Here is a 21,905-nt window from a genome sequence, read left to right on the forward strand (position 1 = left end):
TGTTGCGGTCGTTCAGTCTGTACTTGTCCGAGCCATCAGACGGCAGTGATCATCACGCGTCGTGCTGTCTCTCCAACATGAAAGATCGAACATGCCGCCTTGCTCGTTGGAGCTTGCGACTACAAGAGTTACACGTCGTGATCTACAAGCCGGGATTCGAGGCGGACCGCCTCTCACGGGCTCCAATAGACCGGCCTAAGTGAAAACGCCTTCTCGGTTCCTGCCAACGCAAATACATTGTTTAAGACACGAATAGTGCACACACTTCGTATACACTATGCGAAACACGAGTAGACTTCATACATGCGCTCACATTTGCATCGTGCAGCGTGTTGAGGTCCGCGGAAAGGTAACGTGTGGAATTGGCTTCGATTTGAAGAGGGAACGGAGGAAACTAGTGAAGCGGAAGCCCATTAACGAGTTACCTTAAGTGGCAAAGTAGAAGTACTCACGAAAGAGCCGAAGAATAGATATTCGGCTTTTACTGAGGACGACGACCTTAATGTTAAAGCAATCAAAGATAACCTCTCAGCTATCATTACGGAGGGCGCGGCAGAATTCTGTAGGCGGTAGGACTCGATCGCCGGCAAGTTCTCTCAGGAGGCGAAAGATCTGAATAAGAAATACCAAAGCATGAAAGCAACTTACCCCACAGACAGAATTTAACTGCCACAGCTAACAAATTTAATCAATTAGGGCAAGGTGGAATGAGGAAACTGAGTGTGCTCTAGAACTGGAAGTAGAATAAAAGCGGTGTCGAGGAACCTAGACATAGGCAAAAATCAGATGTATGCTTTAAGACAAAAAGTCCAATGCCATTAGCAATATACATAAGACAAAGTAGCCGGATAGCTCTAGACAAATGTAGACAGTGTCTAATGTGTCAGAACATAAATTAGGTAGGAAGCATCGCACAGCATTGGGACATCCCGCCATTAACTAAAGAGGAGGTAAAGAAAGCCTTAGCAGCAATGCAAAGGGGAAAAGCAGCTGGGGAGGATCAGGTAACAGCAGATGTGTTGAAGGACGGAGGGGAAATTGTGCTAGGAAAACTAGCCGCCCTGTTTACGGAATGCCTTATGACCTCAAGCGTACCAGAAGCTTGGAAAAACGCTAACATTATAATAATTCTTAAGAATAGATATGTCTAGGACTTGAAAACTTACAGATCGATCAGCTTACTGTCCATTGCCTACAAGGAGATTGCTTACTAAGGTAATTGCAAATAGAATCAGGACAACCTTAGACTTCAATCGACCAAATGATAAGGCAGACTTTCGTAAAGGATACACGAGAATAGACCATATTAAAACTGCCTGTCAGGTGAGAGAGAAATGCGAGTAATAAAACCAAACCCTATATATAACCTTCATTGAATAGGGGAGAGCATTTGTTCAGTGGAACCCCAGCAGTCAAGGAGGCATGGCGTAGTAGGGAGGAAGCAAAAACGGTGGGTTTGAAAAATTACTAAGAGAACAGCAATTGGTACCGACGTACTGGAAGTAGTAAGATAATACGTCTACTTGGGGCAGGTAGTGACCGCAAATCCGGGTCACGAAAGTGAAATAGCTAGAAGAATAATAATGAGGTGGAGCACGTTTGGCAGGTCCTCTCAGGTCGTGAATGGCAGTTGACCGGTGCTCACCTATGGGGTAGAAACGCAGAGGCTAACAAAAAGGGTTCGGCTTAAGTTAAGGACGAAGCAGCGAAACATGAACGTAAAATTGAAGGTGTTACGTTAAAAGATAGGCAGAAGGCAGAGTAGGGCAGAGACCAAGGGCTGGTCAACGACATCCTAGTTGAAAACAAGAAGAAATGGGTTGGGCAGGATATGTAATCCGAAGGCAAGATAGCCCATAGTTATTGCTAGAACGAGTTATACCCTTGTTACGCATACGTGGAAGTGCCTGGATATGCGCTTGAATATTGCACTTACATTTTCTGGTATGATTTGCTTTCGCAGGCAGAAGGCGAGGTACTTGGCGCGACAAGTTGAACTGACGATGAGCTTCACACAGGCGTTGACTTGCAAACGTTAAAGAGGAACGTTCATAAAAGGGCCTTCTGTGCTAGACAGATAGCTTAAAAGAATTTCTTGCTGGGCGAGCTAGTGCATGGCTAGTGGTGGGAACAAGTTGCGCATGCGTACATAGGACGGAGACAGGAAGTACAATGAAGAAGGAAAGAGCGCAAAGTATCCGCTGGTTTTATTCGCATGAGTGCTCCTTATGAGGAACGCGGCAACAGCAGTGAGCGCGTCCTGAGAAAGGAGGCCACGGTTGTGCTCCCCTCTGTAACGTACATCTGTACGCTGAGGGTATCTTAAATAAATAAATAAATAAATATGCACGATCCACCGACAACTTGAAAAAAGTGGCAGACAGGCATGGCGTTGGAGTGATTTTTCAGCGCCAAGAAAGCTCACCGGGTTACCCCCCGAGGACTGTAACGAACGATTCCGACGAAGCGGATGAAGAATAAAACATGCCCAAATCATGACATCTGGCATGGCCGTGGTATATGAAATCCCGCCGAAGTGTGGTTGCGCGTATGTTGGCCCGTGAATGAACGCGCAGGCAAGGATGTCCGGTCAATTCGGAGCAGGGAAGGAGCAAATTTAACCGGCTCATTGCATTGCATGCGAAGGTTGTGATCCACGGCCCAAGAGTATTAGGATTCTGGGCAGGAGTGAAGACAAAGTAGGCCGTGAGCCTCTAGAAGCATAACCACACCAGGTTAAAGGGCGAGTAATGTACTAGTGACACATCAGTTTCCGTGTATAATGCGGCAAAACTTTCCGCTCGCATTTTGTTGATCTGTGCCCGGGCTTAATTTGCCCTCTCTCTTGCTTCCACTGACCCCCCCCCCCCCCTCTGTACTGTGCCTGTATAAGTAGTATTGATACAATTGATCCAATAAAAGAAAACAAAACGCAGTTGCTTAAGCTGCATATCTACAGCACAGTCCACATGTGCACAGGTTCTTCATCACAAACTTTGCTCGATGAGAACATTTAAAAGGAGGAATCATTCTCCGATTCCCCAGAACTATGCCGAGCATTTGGGGTTTTAAGTCCAGAAGGAAATACTCTGATTACTTTCTCTTGTATGTTTCATGGTCCGTGATTAGATGACAAGTTAATGCTAAGGGGAAGAAAATGAGAACTGAGAGATCGAAAGTTTTGCGCTCATCCCATAAAAATGTAGAATATCGCGGAGAAAATTCTCTACGACGCGTGAGACATAAATCCGATAGCGCCGGAGCTGGTAGCTTGAGACGATACTTGTAGAGTTGAAAGTCAGACTCATGTACACTAACGTTGAGCTGTCAAATAAATTGATTCCTGGGAGATACATATAGTACCTAATTACGCCGATACGGCTTTTGGCACGTCCTGAATGTCCTTATTTTCACCCTCATATACGTCACAACTTCCTTAAACGAGAGGCCTGTATCGTTAGCTCAAAAGAATATTTACTGATTTGCGAGCAAGTGTCAAGAAGCATTGTAATGCATTGTTCAAATCTTAAAATCAAATAAAATCAGTTTATTCAAACATCCTGAGATGCGTCGGCGTACGGACAAAAAGCCAAAGGTTGCTTGACGAGGTCCGTGCTCCTTACAAGGCATACAGTGGAAAACACGGAATGTTTGATATACAAGCAGTGAATTAGCAGAAAACACGGCTTCCCACAGGTCAGAAAGGCGTACAAAAAAAAAACGAAAAAATGCAAATAACGAAAGGCAAACAAACTTGAGGTTTCCGGATCATGAACAATGTAGTGTAAAGAAGTGGCTAAGAATAAAAAAAATGCACAGCAAGAGAGTGAAGTGAAGAAAAAATGAGAACAAGATAAAACACATCGGTGTAACAGTGCTTATTTCACTATCAAAACAAAGAAACTCACTATATTGCCACGTACATTTACAGAAACGTGTTAGAGAAACATACTGCGTAGATTCCTGAACGATTTGTTGAAGACATCTCGGTTATCTTCACCGGACAGTTCGTTCAGGGTAGCTGGCAGACGATATTTCAACATTTGTTTCCCGTAATTTGTGCGGCATACATAAACTTTCCACTTTTCCGTATTTTGTGTACAATACACAGGATAGTTTGTAGCAAGTGCGGCTAGCGCTGCCAAAGAATTGTCGTGTTTAATTACTTCCGACTTGCCATGACGGATTAGTCTATAAGAATATAAAGACTCTACAGCAATTATGTTAAATTTCTTAAACAATTGGGCTGTGTGTGAATAACGAATGACTTTAGAAATAATGAGGATAACACGTTTCTGTAAACGCAACAGGTCAATAATACTATCAAGCGTTGTGGCTCCCCAGACAAGCGCGCCATAATTGATTACCGAGGAAAACAGGGAATTGTGTAATAATACGTTAACTGAGATGGGAAAAGATGAACAGTAGCGACGCGAATAGCCAGTCGTACGCGAGAGCTTCCCGGAAAGGTAGGTAACGTGGTCGTCCCACAACATATTTTCTGAGAAAATAACCCCTAGTGTTTTAAAAAGGCGAACCACTTCAATTGTAGTGTTGTTTATTGCAAGGGATGGAAGACAAATACCTTTCTGACGGGGATGAAAGATTACTGCTTTTGTCTTTGCAACGTTGATCTTTAAATCATTCTCCGTTGCCCTAGTATTTATATGTCGTAATGTCCTGTTTGTTCGATCGGCTAAATTGATGCTCGATTGTCCAGAAAAAAAAAACACAGTTGTGTCGTCGGCGTATGTAATACAGTCAGCATATTTGTCAATATTATCAATATCATTGACATAATTAAAAACAGGAAAGGCCCTAAAATACTCCCCTGAGGGACACCCGAATCTACTGGTCTCACTAATACATTAGTGCCACTAAGACTTTTGCGGTGTAATAGCCAATCACCGTGGTTCAATAACATTTTAAAAAGGCTATTCACTAAGAAAAAAACGTTTGTTTCGCTCGGCCAAATCATCGAATTCGCAACAACGATGGGACGGTTACCTTTCTGCGGCCGCTGAGTACAAATTAGCTCTGAAAAATGCTAAGGACTCCTTCTTTAACAGTACTTTGCCTGCTCTGCTGATTAATAACCCTAGACAGTTTTGGAACACTGTGAACAAGAAAGATAGTTCGTCAATACTACTTACATCTTCTGACGGCGTTGCATATTCACCTAATGAATGCGCTAGTGTTCTTAATAGTGTTTTTGTTGCTACTTTTTCTGGCAATGTTTGCCTTACCAATCAGGAGTGTCCGGTCTTGGATGCTTTTCCCATGGATCCAATTCTTTTTGACACAACTGGCATCCTGAGAATAATTGAGAACCTTAAGATTTCTTCCTCCTGTGGCGTCGATAACATTAATTCGAAATTTCTGGTTAATACAAAGATGTACAGTTCAATGATCCTTACCAAACTGTTTGACCAGTCTCTGGAAACAGGCTGTATTCCCAATGACTGGAAGGTTGGGAGGGTGATTCCGCTGCACAAGTCTGGCGATAAACATTGCCCTGATAACTTTCGCCCTGTGTCGCTCACCAGCATTCCATGTAAAATCATGGAACATGTCATCTACTCTCATCTTGCTACCTTTTTAGAATCCAATTGCTTTTTCAGTAATGCCCAACACGGCTTCCGTAAATCATTTTCATGCGAAACGCAACTCATATGCTTCACAAATGACTTGCATTGTATTCTAGATTGCGGGTCCCGTGCTGATTCTATATTTATGGATTTTTCTAAAGCATTTGACAAGGTTTCACATGAGCTTCTTTTTCTTAAACTAAACAGCCTTAACATCGATTCCACATTACTTGCATGGTTGTATTGTTTTCTTTCAAACCGAAGTCAGTTCGTAACAGCAAGTAACGTCAATTCAGATTCCTCGCCTGTTGGCTCTGGTGTGCCTCAGGGGTCCGTTCTTGGGCCCCTCCTCTTTCTCATTTATATAAACGACTTACCCACTACTATATCGTCTTCCGTTTGTCTTTTTGCCGATGACTGTGTTATTTACCGCGAAATTAATGACGATAATGATGCATCTGTTCTTCAGTCAGATATTAACAAGGTACTGGATTGGTGTAACCTGTGGAATATGAAGCTAAACATTACTAAATGCAAGCATTTGCCCATTTCTCGTCTGTCTACTACACACTCTACCTACTGCATTAATGGCATCACTATTGAAACTGCGTCGTCTTATAAATATCTGGGTGTTCATGTCTCTTCTAACCTGTCTTGGAAACCTCATGTTGACTACATTATAAATAACGCTAACCGCATCCTTGGATTCCTTCGCAGAAATTTTTCATGTGCACCGAGTTCATTAAAACTACTACTTTACAAAACTTTGGTCCGCTCTAAATTGGAATATGCTTCATCGGTGTGGAACCCTGGGGTCGAATCTCTCATTTATGACTTAGAATCAGTTCAAAACCGCGGTTGTCGTTTCATACTTTCCAACTATCATCGTACTAGTCGTGTAACTGCCATGAAAGCTAACCTTTCCCTACCGCTTCTTTCCCATCGCAGGTCAATAGCTTCATTATGTACTTTTCACAAAATTTATCATAATCCTTATCTTAAAAAGAGGTTGTTAAAAAGACCATCATATATTTCAGCACGCATGGATCCCCGCCACAAAGTTTGGATCCCTCCTTGTCGCACGAGATGTTTTCATGATTCATTCATACCCAGAACTTGTGTCAGCTGGAATCACCTTCCCCACGATATTGTTGAAATTACCCATACTGTTGCCTTTCGAAACGCTGTTACTAATTTTATATAAGTCTCTGTCTATATCTATGTTTTATTTTATTTGCTGCTGTTTTCTTTTGTGGTTTGTTTTGTGTAATGCTGCCTTTTGCTAGTGCTGTTACTAATCTTAAATCAGTGTGTGCTGTAACTATATTCAAATTTTTTATCTGCTGTTTTTGTTTTTTGTACTTATATGTTATTCCCACTCCCCTCTGTAACGCCTAACGGCCCTGAGGGTAAATAAATGAAATGAAATGAAATAGTTGAGCGTTGTCTTTGAATATCGACAAATTGTGTGCGAGGCTGTAAGAAGATATTAAAGAGAGAACTTTGCCGCGAAAACCGTAGTACTACATCTTCTGAAGCAGGATGCGGTGATTGATTAGATCAAAGGCTTTCGTGAATTCTAAAAAGATGCCTAACACGATATTTTTATTTTCAAAATTCTTTAATATGAGCTACTTTTGAGTAAGCACAGCTAGCTATTTATGAGCGATACAAACGCTGCAATAACTTCATCAGTAGTGACGGGCTTCAAAAACATACTGTGGCCGGTACTTGGTCCCATGTAACTGAAATTAGCAGCAGTGTTTCGTGCCTGCGCAACGGAAAGGAAGTAATCGTTAAAGGCATTGCCTAGGACAACCACGGTTAATTCTACGTTATCTAACGTTACTTTCGAGACTGTTTCGGCTGGCTCTCTGCTCAGAAGACTCAATATCCTCCATGTGTCTTCTGATCGGCCAGTCGAGGAGTTGAAAAGATTTTCGTGATAACTCCTTTTCGCTGCACGTAGTTCTTTGTTGACAAAATTTCGGTACTGTTTATATAGTTTTAATGTGCCGAGTTTCCTAGCTTGCAGAAACTTAGCACACAGTCGGTCTCGTTTTCTAATAAGCTTTAGCATTTCGGTGGTAACCCATGGCTTGCGAGCCTTTCTAGGTCGTTTTAGTGTAACCAGTGGAAAGCAGCCGTAACAGGCATCAGTAATTTTATCCACTAATTTATCATAAGTTTCTTCAGGGTTTCTCAACTCAAGTACATCGACCCAATTAAAGCCTCTTAAGCGGTCGCGAAAGGATGATGGATTTTCTGGATTGTTTACACGGTACTGGAAAGGTTATCTTGAGTATCTGTTGGTGTTAACAATATGCTTAATAGACAAAGATTGGAAGATGATCGCTGAGCGCGTAATTTATGACTCCACCTTTCACGCCGGATATATCAATATTTGTGATGAGGAGATCTAACACAGATTGTGAAGTTACTGTTATTCTTGTGGTTGACGCTATTACACTCTTGCATAGGTGAATGTTTAACAGGGTTTCGAAGTTTTCTTTTACACTGTTTTCAGCAAGCTAGTTTATATTGAAGTCTCCACCTAGAATTAAGTGGTATTTTTTCTCGTTTACGTGCTCCAAAATAGAATCCAGAAATGAAAAAAAAACTGGCAGGTATCTCCAGATGTCGGACGATAGCAAACACAGAAAATGGTTGACCCTGACCTCAGCATCAATGTTTCGTAGTCTGGTGTGACGACCCAGAATTCTGGCTGCAGCTCGCAGTTCATATTGTTCAAGGTCAGGGCACAAACACCACCACCTGGTTGGTCAGTGCGAATCATAAAATATGATCGGTATTCAAGCATACGAAACACATCATCCTCAGTGTTGAACCAAGTCTCAGAAAACATGACTACATCAAAGAGTGCTCCTACTTCGCGAAAGAAACATTCTAGATTCGCGTGTTTATTTCGGCGAGAATGCAAATTGAAGTCAACACAGTTACACCGTGCCTGTGTGTTGGTGGTGGCATAGTTGCTAAGTTCCGACATATCCAGATAACTGCCATCCTGCGAAGCCATGATGAAGATAATAAAAAGGAAGAAATTGCATTCGGGTGTTACATCGTGCGTGATGGTTCTTTGAAGTAAGGCGTTTGTTGATCCATGCAGTCATCTAGAGCCGCCCAAAAGCACGCACACGTGCTTACATTTATCAGTTTCTGTCGAAGCATAGGAACAGGGTGCCTGCCTTCGCTATCATTTGCATTGATAATCGGCGAAGGCACGTTTTAAGGTATTGGATTTTCAGTAGCCTCATTCTAAATGCGCGCTGAGCAGCCCCCTTAGAAAATTCTGTAGCTGTTTTGTAGTTCAGAGCACAAGTGGTGACCCATACTTATATCTTTTTTCGTCCTGTTTAGTGAGAAAAGCAGGCGCGGTTGACGCGGATGGGATGGTGACGCTTTTTAAACGCATATTAGATGGCCTTTACTTCACTTATGAACTACCTGAAAAAGCTATGTTAAGATTCCTCGATCTACAAATACAGGGAACCCCTGTCCATACTTGCTCGGATCATCATACAAAAAGTGAAAAAAAAATAATGAGATATGATTCCAGCCAGTCCAAGCTTGTCAAAAGGAGTGTTGCCCACTCGTGCATGATGCAGAGCCTTACGAAGTCCTGCGATCACAAAATGAGAGCATCAGCATGCAAATCAGCCGGCTCATCGATAGTGTGTTCAGTGGCCGATCGCGTCAGTGGCCGAAAAACTGCTAAAATTCTTGACGACGAAAGGAAAGAAGTCGGAAGAGCAGGGGAGTAGAGAAGGATTGGTTGTCATATCGTATATACATAGAGCATCGCACGCATTGAAGAAAGTGGCAAACAGACATCTTCTGAAAGTTGTATTCAGCGCACCAAAAAAGGTGATAAGCCTCTGCAACAAGCTGAATGCGAAAAGAAAGCGTGACGATCGGAAGGAATGTGACATTGCCCATAGGAAAAGGTTCATACCATGCCAGAGAGACATTATTTATAAGATTCCAGTATCATGCGGGAAACAATACATTGGGCAATCAGAAAGATGTGTCAACACGAGTCTACTAGAGCATAATAATGACTGTGAAAAAATTAACCACCCGGAAATTTAGCGCAACATTGCAGCAGGTGTAAAAAGAAAAGCGAACCAAAGACCACAATTGTAGGTAAGCAGAAAGAAATGATTGAAAGAGAAATAGTTGAAGCGTTTTTAATCGAAAAGGCGGTAAATGGAACGTGTGTAAGCACTCCTGCTATTGCACTTACAAAAAAACGAAATTGATATGATGAATACAGAGCTTGGTTGTGTTGATGGTCACGTGACTGATGACTGGAAGGTTGCATCTTCTAAAAACTGACGTTGTGTATATAAACGCATCTTTGCAAGGAATAAACAGTTGTTAGTTTGCGCTTGTGTCGTGTGTGTGTGTTGTCTTCTTGTGTCGCTCCTAGCGCATGCGTTCGCATAATCATCAACCAACTGGCCCCGGTAATAGCTTTGCTGGCGCTCTTCAAAGACGCCGTTCATGTACTCCAGGCTCCTAGTATGTTCGGAGAGTTCGCTCCGAAGCGCTCTAATTTCTGCAAGCAAGACACGCTCTACCGCTTCTCGCGCAGCTTTAATTTCAAGGCGGAGTTCATCACGCAGGTCACTTATCTTCTGCGACATGGCCCCTTTAGCACAACCAACAAGCACACACAATGTAACGCAATATTGGCAGCAGTGGCAGCAGACAGAACATGCAACAATCCCGTACTAATAGAAGGAGAGATTTTGTAAACCAACCTGCAAAATGTGACAGATAAGGCGTCAGGCTGTGAACGATGCGCTGCCACTGCTGCCAAGAAACCGTGGTATGCCCAGCCGCTCCTTTTAAGCTGTATCCAGTTCTCTGCTCGAAGCCAATGGCACGGCGGCCTTTCCGCTTTTGCTTGTCAAACGAGAGGCCATCACTTTTCTCTGGAATGGGTGTAGCCGCGCGCAAGTCTCTCTTCATGTTCAAAATTTGTCGTAAGCGCATTAGGCGTCTAATGTTTCAAGTTCCTTGTTACCTTTAAATTTTGCAATGCTGAGCGACAGTCCTTCTGACCTTAGTTGACCGAGCACATGTTTTATCGCTGCGCCGTCGAACTGCTTTGTTTGAGGACACGAGTTCGCCAAATAAATAAGTTTTCAAGTTGGACCCAAGCTTCCTTGTCATTCTGGCCTGACTAACGTTACTAGAACGTAACAGAAGCAACCAGAACTAGCTGCGTACGCTGCCACAGATATTGACGCGTACTTAGTATTGCAATGCCAGAAATTATGTATGTTCAATAAGTGACTTCAGCTGCCATAAAGAGCGCCATTTTTTGTTGTCCACCTATATTCAACCGGCGGCGTGTCCTGAAGCTGCCTAAAAATATTTGGTTTAAATATCTTAATTAAGATCTCAGATTATGCTGCTGAATGTCCAATGCCCTCTATTCTCTTAAATTCAGCGACTTTTATTAACACTTGAGCATCGCAAATCTCAATTAATATTTTCTTACAGTGTAAGCTAAGCCAGCTGTATCGCGCATTGCTGTGAGGTGTAGTGGAGACCAGTTAGGTTGCGGAAAAGTTTTTTGAGTGCTACTTCGTTTCCTGAATGACGTGAGGAAACTTTATGCTCTCAGGAGGTTTATCGAAAGCGATGACGAGGCTGCAGAAATGCAGGAGAATGATGCAAAGCTGGTAGCCATCGCCTCTCAGATAGATGTCTTTTCGCTCGTAAAGGCCGATTTTATTGAGACAGAGCGCAGTTCCGAACTAATTTGGCTTTGCTGGCAGTTAGTTCGTGCTTGCAGCTACTGTCAACAACTGACTTAATTTTTGCGTGGTCATCGGGTTGGACGCGCAGTCTTGAGGCGCCGCCATACTTAAAAATGCCTTTCCACGAGGACATAGAGGTCGTGTGCGTGCAACGTGCTCTGTTCCTGCGGCCAGGGTTGGGTTCCGTGTATACCCGTTGCTTTCGCGAATGATACTTTTTCCTGGGGAGCACCATGAATTCTTGCTAATACCGCTGTTGTGCAAAACTAACGCAACTGCGCCTAAAATTTCAGGAGCTATATTTACGCTGAAAAATCCTTTACTCTTTAAAACTTGCCATCCAAGTGTTACACGCAGCATATCATTCTACACACTCATTCAGACCTGCCGGAAGATGGACTACAGAGGCTGACAGTCTAGCTTTTTAGCCAAATATAAGGGCAGAACGTGTTGACGTCTGTGCTGGAAGCATACATTCTACCATACACAGTCGAGCTGAAGGAGAGAGCGCGCAAACGTTAATCTGTGTTTTCAGATTTCTCCCATGGCAAAGGGGCTCACTACGCGGTCTTTGCGTAAAGCGCAAGAGGTAAAATATAAAGGCTTGACGGTTACCACTGACGCGGGCCGAACTGGAACTGAGCGCGCGTTCTCCTTGCGCGTGAACGGCGGTGGGCCAGTGGCGACCCCACCTAGGTGCGGCGGGAAGCGGAAACAGACACCATTGAGAAAGCCGTAAGAAGAAAAGCGCGCGCTGCTCTCGAGACCGGCCGTGCTTCTGTGCCGTGGGAATGGTAGTGGTGTTTGTGCTGTTTGTGTGTTTGACTGCAACATCTCCTTTCCCCAATGTCTTGCTGGTCGAGGTAATTGCAGTGTTCTGGTTGTCCTTTCCCCGACGATTGTTCAGTCCATGTTCTTTCCCCAGTCTGTGATTAGTTGGCGGAAACCTTATTTTCCTTTCCGTAACCACTGATTGGTGAGGAGGGTCGCTTGGTACTTTATTGGTTGCTGCCCCCGCTAAGGGCGGAGACAGAGTGCTTAAAACTAAGCGCGCTGAGTTGAACCAGGGCTGAATTCGTCTGATCAACGGTTTAGTCATGTTGTAAATAGTTCTCTCCTTGCTCGTTTCTTCTTGTTTTATTTATGTTGTAAATAAATAGTTAACCTTCTCCTTTCCTCGAGTAACGTGAATGTTTGCGAGTTAGATCCACCGAGTCATCAAGAAACCCCGATTTCATCATCAACAAGGTGTTTCCTCTCATCGCCACTTGAAGGGGATTGCAAATGGCGCAGTCGAAACAGGTTCCCGTCTGGCGCAGTCTGAAGAGGAAACTCAACTGACACGAACTTACGAACCTTCTTGGACTACTTTAGGAAGCAAGACTTAGCATATCCGATTAGAGCTCAGAAGCTGATCGTATAGTTTTCCTTGAAGAATTCCGTTCACTGAAGAATTTTTCAGCTAATAATGCAGAATATTTCCTTGTCACGACTAGAGATTTCCACGAGGAAATTTTGCATCCATGTCACAAAGCACTGGCTAGCGGGCAAAGTCGTGTGTGCTCCGTAAGATTAAGAAACGGCCACGTCTATTTACTGACGTTAGTGACCACATTCGACGGCGTCACTGGCGACATTCTACGCGCTGAGGTTGTTCCAGCGTCTGTTTTACATCTTTACATAGGACAAGAAAACTACGAATGGAACAAATTTTCCAAATGGCTTCGAAGACCGTTTTTGTCTGTGAAAGACTGGCCAGCAGCCTAGCCAGCATTGTTGTTGCGCGATTTTCCTTGAGTGCGGTCGCATTGTTTTCATTCAGTTCTGCCATATTCGGCCAAAACCCATTATCTGAGCCTCGGCTGTGGCATGTTCTAACCAATCATCTGCCACTGAAACTATTCGCAGGCTAAAAGAAAGGCTAACCAAGATTTAAAAAAAATGCAACACATTTACTTAACGTTGTTCAGCTGCTCATTGCGACCAGCTCAATCGAAATAGCCGCTTTCATGAGACTCGATCCATGACGACAATGAAGATAGGGGGCGACAACAGAATTTGGAGTTTTTCCTGCGGCTGACTGCCACCGCCGGCGAGGCGGCACTGCTTGGCTGCTCGGACCTTCAGGCTCAAAAGGCTGTAGTCAAGAGAGCTAAGCTGGCGGCTTCGACCAATGGGGTCCCGAAATAAGGACTCCATCCATTGCGCGGCTCTTCAAAGAGCCTCACCTCTTTAATTCAATAAAGGGTTTTCACCACCACCACCAGGCGAGACATAGGCGCAATCGGAAATTCATGAAGAAAGTGCTCTCAGCACTTGATAATTGCAATCTAGTTGCCACACGACACCGATGGTTACTTTAGCAGTATCAAGGCGAAATGAAAACGCCTTTCAGGGATAAAAAAACTATCTGCGGTGGCCAAAAGCTAAAAAGGTTATATCGCCGAAGGCACCTCCCCTTGAACTCGATGCACCCATGAACACCTCATTGAAGGTGCCAATTCTGAAAATGGCCATTGACTCAATTAATGTTGTGGTTGTCCGTGGGAATGGGTCTTTAAGGAAAGAAAACTTTATTGAAAATCGCACCTTGATGCAAGATTCTGCGCACAGGCCATCGACCGTCTCGCTTTCAGGCGCGTGCTTCTTCCTAACGTCCAAGGTCTTGAGCAAGTTGCTCTTCTAGACCGGCTGTGGTGCAGTTCTGTGCAGTAAGACATGCGGTCGCTGACCTCTACCGTGTTTTCCTCTGCGTGTTGCAGGTGGCGCGGCATGGCCAGCAGTAGCGAGGCCAGCAGCTCTGGGTGCCCGCAGCGCGCAGTCGCCCGGCTCCCCCCCCCGCCGTGCGGCGTCCCTCTAGCGGCGGCGCCAACAGCACCCATCTTCTGGTTTTGAGGGCTAGGCCGTCCGGACGGCGCTCGTGAAGCGTCTGTGGGCAAGCGCCGGGCCACCGCCGCCCAACGTGAGTTTGCACCGCAATCAGTCAATCTTAGTCTGCACACAACACTCCAAGCCGCTATGTGGCACAAATACTACTCCAACAGTCGTGCATTAGCACCTTATGCAAGTTACAAATACGCTGTACATAAAAATTGTGGTAATGTAAATTTTATAAAAGCTTGAACCTCTCCAGACTACAATTTTTCTAGAGGTAATGCAGCTCATAAGTCATTGCGAGAGGAGGTCAAATAAGATACAAAATCTGGAAAGGATGCATCTGGGCAAGAAAGAAAAGTTTAATGATTTTGAACAGCAATGAGGTCGGCCTGAAAAAAATGGATATCTGGTCAGCTACTCTGCACTGGGAGAGGGGAAGAGGAAGAGAGAGAGGGTCGTGATGGGCGGCGATCCGATGAGAAGAAAGATGAGAATATGACTACGCAGCTTTAATAATATCAGAGCCGCGAGTAGATGCCCGTGTCGCCCAAAAAAACTTGAAAACGCTCGCATTGCATGGACTGCTTTCGAACTCTGCGGCCAAGCGCCTAGCAGTGAGCTTCGGAGAGTGCCCTGCTGTCTAAACGCTTGAAGGAAGCGGCGAACTTTAGTCCTTCGCGAGCATCTGCTGGACATTCTTTTATTATAAGCTCCGCAGTCTCGCTTATGCTACAAAGGGAACAGTACGGAGTGCATGCCAGTCCAAATAAATATAATTTCTCGTCAAAGCGACGTCTAAGCGCAGTCTATGCATCGAGCGTGCGTGAGGCAGTCGAATTCTGCGCTCAATCAAATAATGCATTGCCGGATCTAGTCTCTTAAGGCGGGTGAGCCGAGCGTCTGGCTGGGCTGAGTAACCTTGCCGTCGCACACTTCATGGAGTCCGAAAGAAGGCAAGTAGTGTCTGGTCTTGAGAAAGGAAGAACTGTATGGAGGCCATTGCAGAGAGCGCTCTTTGCTTCAGCATCTGCCCTCTCCTTTCCATCGAGCCCGTCGCAGTGTCCAGGGATCCATCGAAATGCTATTCGGTGTCCTTTTCTTTGGCAGATGAAATCAGCTCATTGATCTCTAGTGCCAGTGACTGCTGAGCGGTGTGGCGTAGAGAATTCAATTCAATTCAATTATTTATTTCCCAGGTACACGTGGAGAGGGTCGCGGGAAAAAAACCCAGTAAGGTGTGGCTTGACGTGCCCCTCGGCCCCTACACACAGGGCAGCAGGCAACATGAAGAGCAACATATATGCAATCAAAATAGGGGGTGAAACCGCAATAATAACAAACAAAAGAACAGAAAGAAAATATCGCGAACAAAGCGCGTCTGAGGTTTTCAAGAACGCCATTTCATGAAAAGAATTCCAAAGAAGCAATGAAATATGCATGTTACAACCTAAAATGTAGCATATACACCCTGTATATCTTTGCGGCATACTCAAGACACTTCAACTTTTGCAGCATAAACTTATTTAAAAGACGGGGTAACGTGTTTCCTAGGCTATGGGTACCATACATTGTGCGGCATGTTGGAACGTGCCACAATTCGCTATGTCTCTGTGGGTAAGTTTGTACTTTTAGCGAAATTTGCGCCATGTCGCTCATGTGATTTATATTTTGTTTTATTTCCTTTTTTATCTTACAGCCAGCCTAACATGGTACATTTCAAATATTTTTACAGCACTGAGTTGGTTGAATAGATCGCATGTTCCTACTTCATTCATAACCGACGTTAAGTACTGCACGCAGAGCCTTCTTCTGTAGAAGATATATTTTATGTTTATTTGCAACACTGGTTGTTCCTAAAACTAGGTGAGCATAGTTCACGCGGGACATAAATAGGCAGTTATACAGGAGAAGCTTAACTTTGTTTGGAAGCATGTAACAATGCCTGTTGATGATACCCGTCACACGAGAAAGTTGACTAATGACAGCGTCAACATGATTGTCCCAACTCAGCTGTCTATTAAAATTTACCGCTAATATCTTAATATTTTCTTCAACCTCAATCTTTTCCAAACCAAGCATAAGATCGCATGGTGTCGTAATGCATTTATTTTTTGGTCTGAAGATAACACCTTTTGTATTAGTTGCATTAATTTTCAACTGATTTGTAAGTGACCATTCGTGTAGTGTCCTCAATGTTCTATTTGCCTGGTTTATGCCTTCTTCACCTGTGACTGACGAGAAAATAAGTGAGATATCATCTGCATACATAACACATTTCACATTAGGGCTTTTTTAATTTATACATAATGATATTAACAATATCATTAATGATATTAACAATATCATTAATGTATAAATTAAAAAGTAGAGGCCCGAGGATGCTGCCTTGAGGTACGCCAGCGGTTACTTTTTTTTACCGAGGATCGGAAGCTATTAATACTGGTAAACTGAAAGCGGTGCTCAATATAAGTCGCCAGAAGTGCATGAACAGGACCTCTGAGACCGTAGTAAAAGAGTTTTGCCAAGAGTCGGTTATGACTCATGTAGTCAAAGACCCGCGAAAAATCTATGAAAACACCTAGAGAAAGTTTGTTGTCTTCGAAACATTGCAAGATATACTCTTTCAGGCTGGGTAATGCGGTCTCTGTTGACTTATGTTTAATAAAACGAAACTGTGAATCTGTTATTATCTTGTATGTGTCACAAAAGCATGCTATTCGAGTGTGAATGACTTTTTACAATCCCTTAGAAAAGACTGGCAGCACTGAAACTGGTCTATAATTCGAAATACAAAGTTTATCGCCTTTCTATACAGAGCTGTAATTTTAGCAGTTTGCATGCGCCGTGGAAACACTCCGCATTCTAGACTTAGGTTAAATATATGTGCTAAAACTGGGGCTAAAATATCCAATACATGATTTACAGGCCGAATCTGCAAATCATCTGTAAGATGGCATCTGCTATTCTTCATATTTTAAAATGCTGTGAGTACTTGAGAACATGTAGTTGGATTTAAGTACATAGAATTTGTACTGGGCCTGATGAGAGTCTCATATGTTATGTTTAATAGCAGCTTTGGTATTCTCGAGTCACAAAATATTGGTTGAACGCCTCTGCTAATTCGCGTCCGCTTACTTTTTGCCCTTGAACAAGTACTTCTTGAGGAGAGCTAATCTGACGTGTGCGTAAAATAACAGAGTTAATCTGGTGCCATAACTTTCGAATATCGCCGTTGCACGATTCAAATTTACCGTAGTAATACGAGTCTTTAGCACACCTTAACTCATGAGTTCACTTATTTCTAAAGATTTCGTACCTTATTAATAATTCCGGATCGTGTGTATTGAGGAAGTGTTTGTACATTTTTTCCTTAGAGTGTATCTTCTGAAGCAGACGTGACGTCATCCACTCTTTGTGCCCTTTCCGAGGTGATACGTACACCTTGTATGGAAAATGTTCAGCATAAATAATTTTAAATTTGTCCAAAAAAAATAGTCATAAGCAGCTTCTACATCTGTTACAGTGAGCACATCTGACCAGGTCTACAATAGTCTGTCTGAAAGCAGCAAGGTTGTCTTCAGTTATGGATTGATAAAAGTAGGTATGTGGCGGCTTTCTTTTAATATGTGTTTTCACTCCGAGCAATATCGGAAAATGGTCGCTAAGGTGATAACGCATGACAGAGGACATAAAGCTCTCTTCTTCAAAATTTGTAGTAAAAAGGTCAATGAGGGATTTTGTACGAATAGTATAACCCTTGTAGGGGCCGCGATTGTATTAACGCAGCCACTTGCATAGAATAGTGGAATAAATTTCTTTGCCTTGCTGTCATCAAAAAGCGGATTTATATTAAAATCTACACCTAAAGTAACACTGAAACCATTCTTGTTCACAAAAGCTAAAAGGAGATCAATGAAGGAAATGAATTCTGCAGTGCGGACATGAGGAGGCTGGTAGCAAGCCGCAATAATAGTGCGGTCAAACTTTAAGCACACTATTTTATAGTCGGCAGTGACACACCAGAATTCTGGCATAGGATCACAGCTTATACAACTTTTTACCAAAGTACAAACACCACCACCACGGCCTGAAGACCTGGTCATGAAGTATGAGTTGTAACCGGGTATACTAATTACTTCTTTATCGCAGGTGTACCAGGTTTCTGTAACCATAAACACTTCAACAATATCCAGTTGATTAAACAAATACTCAATATCAGCCGTTTTGTTCAGTGCAGACCGTGCATTCACCTGAAGGCAACGAAAAGATGTATTTGATAATATATCTTCACATTTTACTTCATTGCCATTAAGAGAACTTCGAGTGCTTATCACAGCCGATGACGGTTGATGTTCATGACCAAGCAGAACGTTCTCGAAAGATTGGACTTTATTTATATTTATAGTCGACATGTCCTTGACCGTGTGCTGTGTCAAGTAACTGGTGGGCTTAGTTCGTTTTTTTCTAAAGGTACTTGGTCATGCTTCGCATCATTTTTATTCAGTGACACACGCTCCTTTTTTATCACAGCCCCAGACGGATGCGCAGCCGTTGATAAACAATTTGTCGAGCGCAAAGGATACCTTTTCTTTCTTGTCGCGCTCCTCTTTCGCGCTCGCCCAAAGGTTTTTCTGATATCACGAATTCAAGGCGAAAAATCTTCGCCACTATAGAATCGCGTTTCTTTTAGCCTATGACTGTTTTTCAATATGGCTGTTTTTTGTCTCGAGGCAAATAGTTTAAATATAACCGGTCGGTCGGTGCTTGTTGTTCTGTGGTCTTCCTATTATATGGATTCGTTCTATGTCAATCTGGTCGAGCCCAGGAGTATCCTGTATAAGTGTTTTATTAACAGCCAGCTCGAGGGTTTTAGTATTCTCTCCTACTTCCTCTACGCCATACGCTATTAGATTCCATCGTCTGCTGCGATTTTCCAAATCGTCTATCCGTTTTTCTAGATTGTCAATTATTTTATCTATGCGGAAAACTTCACTGTGGCAAGACGCTATTTTTTTTTTCTAATGCCGACAATACATCTAGTTTCTTATCTATTTCTGTAAGTTGCTTTTCTTTTATGTCATTTATGTCACTGGCTATGTCCTTGAGTTGTTTTGCAATCTGCTGAAGGTCAGGGCCAGCGTTAGTTTCAACGTCTCCACCTAAAAGTAGCAATTTTCCCGCATACACCACAGTATCATGCACTAAACTCTGAAGCTGCGGGCACTGCAGCACTAGTAGAAAGCGGTTATCTGAACAGAAACATTTTCCGAATTGTTTCCTTACCTGCACAATGAAGGCAAAAGGATTATGCCACCGCATGCCGGTAGTGCCGCCGTGCCCAGTGTCAGCATTACGTTCGGGGAGGCCATATATACTGTGTAGTTGCGGTGGCGCAGGTAGCATTCCGCATGCGCAGTGGTCCGCGCAGGTTCTCGGTGATGATTGTTGGTTTCAGGGTTCTTCCAGATGCTGCGTCAGCACGACTCGCACGTGGAACGGGTTGTGGGTGGTCGGTCCGTGGTCGATGGCATTTTTTTCTAGATGGTTGCTGATGCTAGCGCTGGTTTGAGACTGCGCTGCGATGAGGATGTGCACAATTAAGGCAAAAGGATTATGCCCAGTGCCCACCGTCCTGAAAATTTTAGCGCTGGTTCAAAGTCTGTGAATATATACCACTCTTGAGGTGATTCCCCACAAATTAGCCGGATCGCTTCCCAGAGGGACACAAGGTCAGCAGCGGTTGATGTTGAAATATATCCTATAACAAAATTGAGGGTCATTTGCCGAACGGGTATCACCATACGGGTGCACAGCTGCTGTAAATGTCATTGGTGACACAGATCCGTCGTGTATATGTGAACTTATCTCTTATATTGTGGCCGGATGTACGCCAGAGCAAGTTGCTTCAATGCGCTGACTTGTACCATGGATTTATTTATTCCGGGAACATGCAGGCATAGCAAAGGCTGAGCCATTAGCCGCGGTGGCTTGGCGTAATTTTATGGAAGCAGATAGTCTGATAACATTTGACACAGAAGGCAGCAGAGTTCACTTGAAAAACTGCTGTGCGGCCAGTCATTCAGAAACATTGTTAGTGGGTCATAACGGTGTCGAATAAGTAAGCGTAAATGCACACACAGAGGTTCGTGTGACAAGTATATCTATATTGCACAAAATCATGCCTTCGCTAGAGGGGCGCCGTGGCAATGCGAGCATACCATGATCGCCTGCGCTTCAGCGCTCTCTAAAGACCGCAAGCAGGAAATGCTCATATTAGATATTATTGGGGGCCGGTATCGAATGCAGGCTATAAAGAGAGTATAGTAAAGTCTCAGTAGGGAGCGCTCCGTTAGACCCTATTTCTTGCCCGCTATGAAGCGTAGGACATGGCAAAAATTAGTGTTTTCCTTACCATATACTGATTGTGCCTCGACCATGAGAGACCGCGGTCAATGATAATGCCAAGAATCTCTGATGCCAGCCATCTGCGCTCCGTGTAGTGTTATCGGGTAGCGGAAAACATATCTGTGCGTGAATGCAACCGCAGCACTCTTTTCCGCTGCTTGGAGCGAACCTTGGTGCCGTAGGTATCTCTATTTAGGTCACACAGCTCGTTGCGATCTCGCACGCATTTGTTAGCGCGTCGAACCAGAAGCTCAGATGCAGATGTCATCAGCATATGCACTCATGTGGACTTTAGCTGGCAGTCCACTCACCAATGCAATCAACGTGACGTCAAATGACGTTGGGCTGAGGAGTCCCCCTGTGGACCTCCACGGTAGACCTGATGACGATCAGTCTCGTCGTCGGGCGTTGACATGTAAACTGAGCGGCGGCAAAGGTAGCTTGCAATCAACAGGTACAGCCGGCCGCCAATACTCAAGTCGTCAAGTGATTCAAGAGTGGCATCATGAGGGACGTTGTTGTAAGCACCTTGTCCAAGTCAGCCGCTGCAAGTCTGCGGGGGCGTTTTCATGTTCAACCATCGCAACGGGGTCGATGACGCTGTCGATTGAAGACCATTCCTTCGGAACCCGGTCATTGTGCCCGAATAAAGGGGATTCCTCTCTGGAAACCATCCAAGCCTCACCAGCACCATTCGCTCCATAACTTTTCTAACACAGCTTGCCAGGGCAACTGGCCCAATGAGGTAAACTCATAAGCAGGCTTTCAGGGCTTCAAAAGAGTGTGACATTCCTTGTGTGCTACGAGGTACATTCTTTGTGTGTGCTACGAGGATCCACGTTCGACGGCGCGGCGTAGACGGAGACCCAGATAACAGCGGCATCATCAATTACCCAGCCATGCACTTTGAGTGACGACCGGAACGAAGGGGTTTAAGCCCAACCGGACCCAACCGGACCCGCCGCCGCCGCCGCGGGGAAACAGGCTTTATCCTCCCCAATTTGCGTGGCCGTTCCAGGTGCGGCCCTCCCGGGCACATTCCAGGACAAGGGAACTGTCAGCGATCCAGAGCGCGCCGTACCACAGCCGACGCTATGCGCTACCGCGAAGACAACATTCTTTCCCTCGGACTCAACACGTGAAGGGGGCGAGACCATAAGTGGGGTGGTATGTTTGTGCGCCCAAGTGAAAGCCCTAGCCCCCCCTCCTTCCCCTTACGACATGGGCTATCGCCGGGAAGGCA

The 21,905-nt window shown here is 44.2% G+C and overlaps 2 protein-coding genes across 4 annotated transcripts in view; one reads left to right on the forward strand and one right to left on the reverse strand.

Moving 5' to 3' along the window:
- LOC144127807 (uncharacterized) overlaps positions 1-21,905 on the reverse strand; it is a 1,292,097-nt gene that overhangs the window by 914,914 nt on the left and 355,278 nt on the right. The gene's annotated exons all lie outside the window — the stretch shown is intronic.
- Positions 1-21,905, forward strand: part of LOC144127808 (CD151 antigen-like) — a 275,341-nt gene that overhangs the window by 177,613 nt on the left and 75,823 nt on the right. For both annotated transcript variants that reach the window (XM_077660742.1, XM_077660739.1), the window contains exon 3: positions 14,143-14,342. The gene's annotated coding sequence lies outside the window, so the exon portion shown is untranslated. The remainder of the gene's footprint in view (positions 1-14,142; positions 14,343-21,905) is intronic.

This window comes from Amblyomma americanum, chromosome 4 (assembly GCF_052857255.1).
Source record: "Amblyomma americanum isolate KBUSLIRL-KWMA chromosome 4, ASM5285725v1, whole genome shotgun sequence".
Lineage (NCBI taxonomy): Eukaryota > Metazoa > Arthropoda > Arachnida > Ixodida > Ixodidae > Amblyomma > Amblyomma americanum.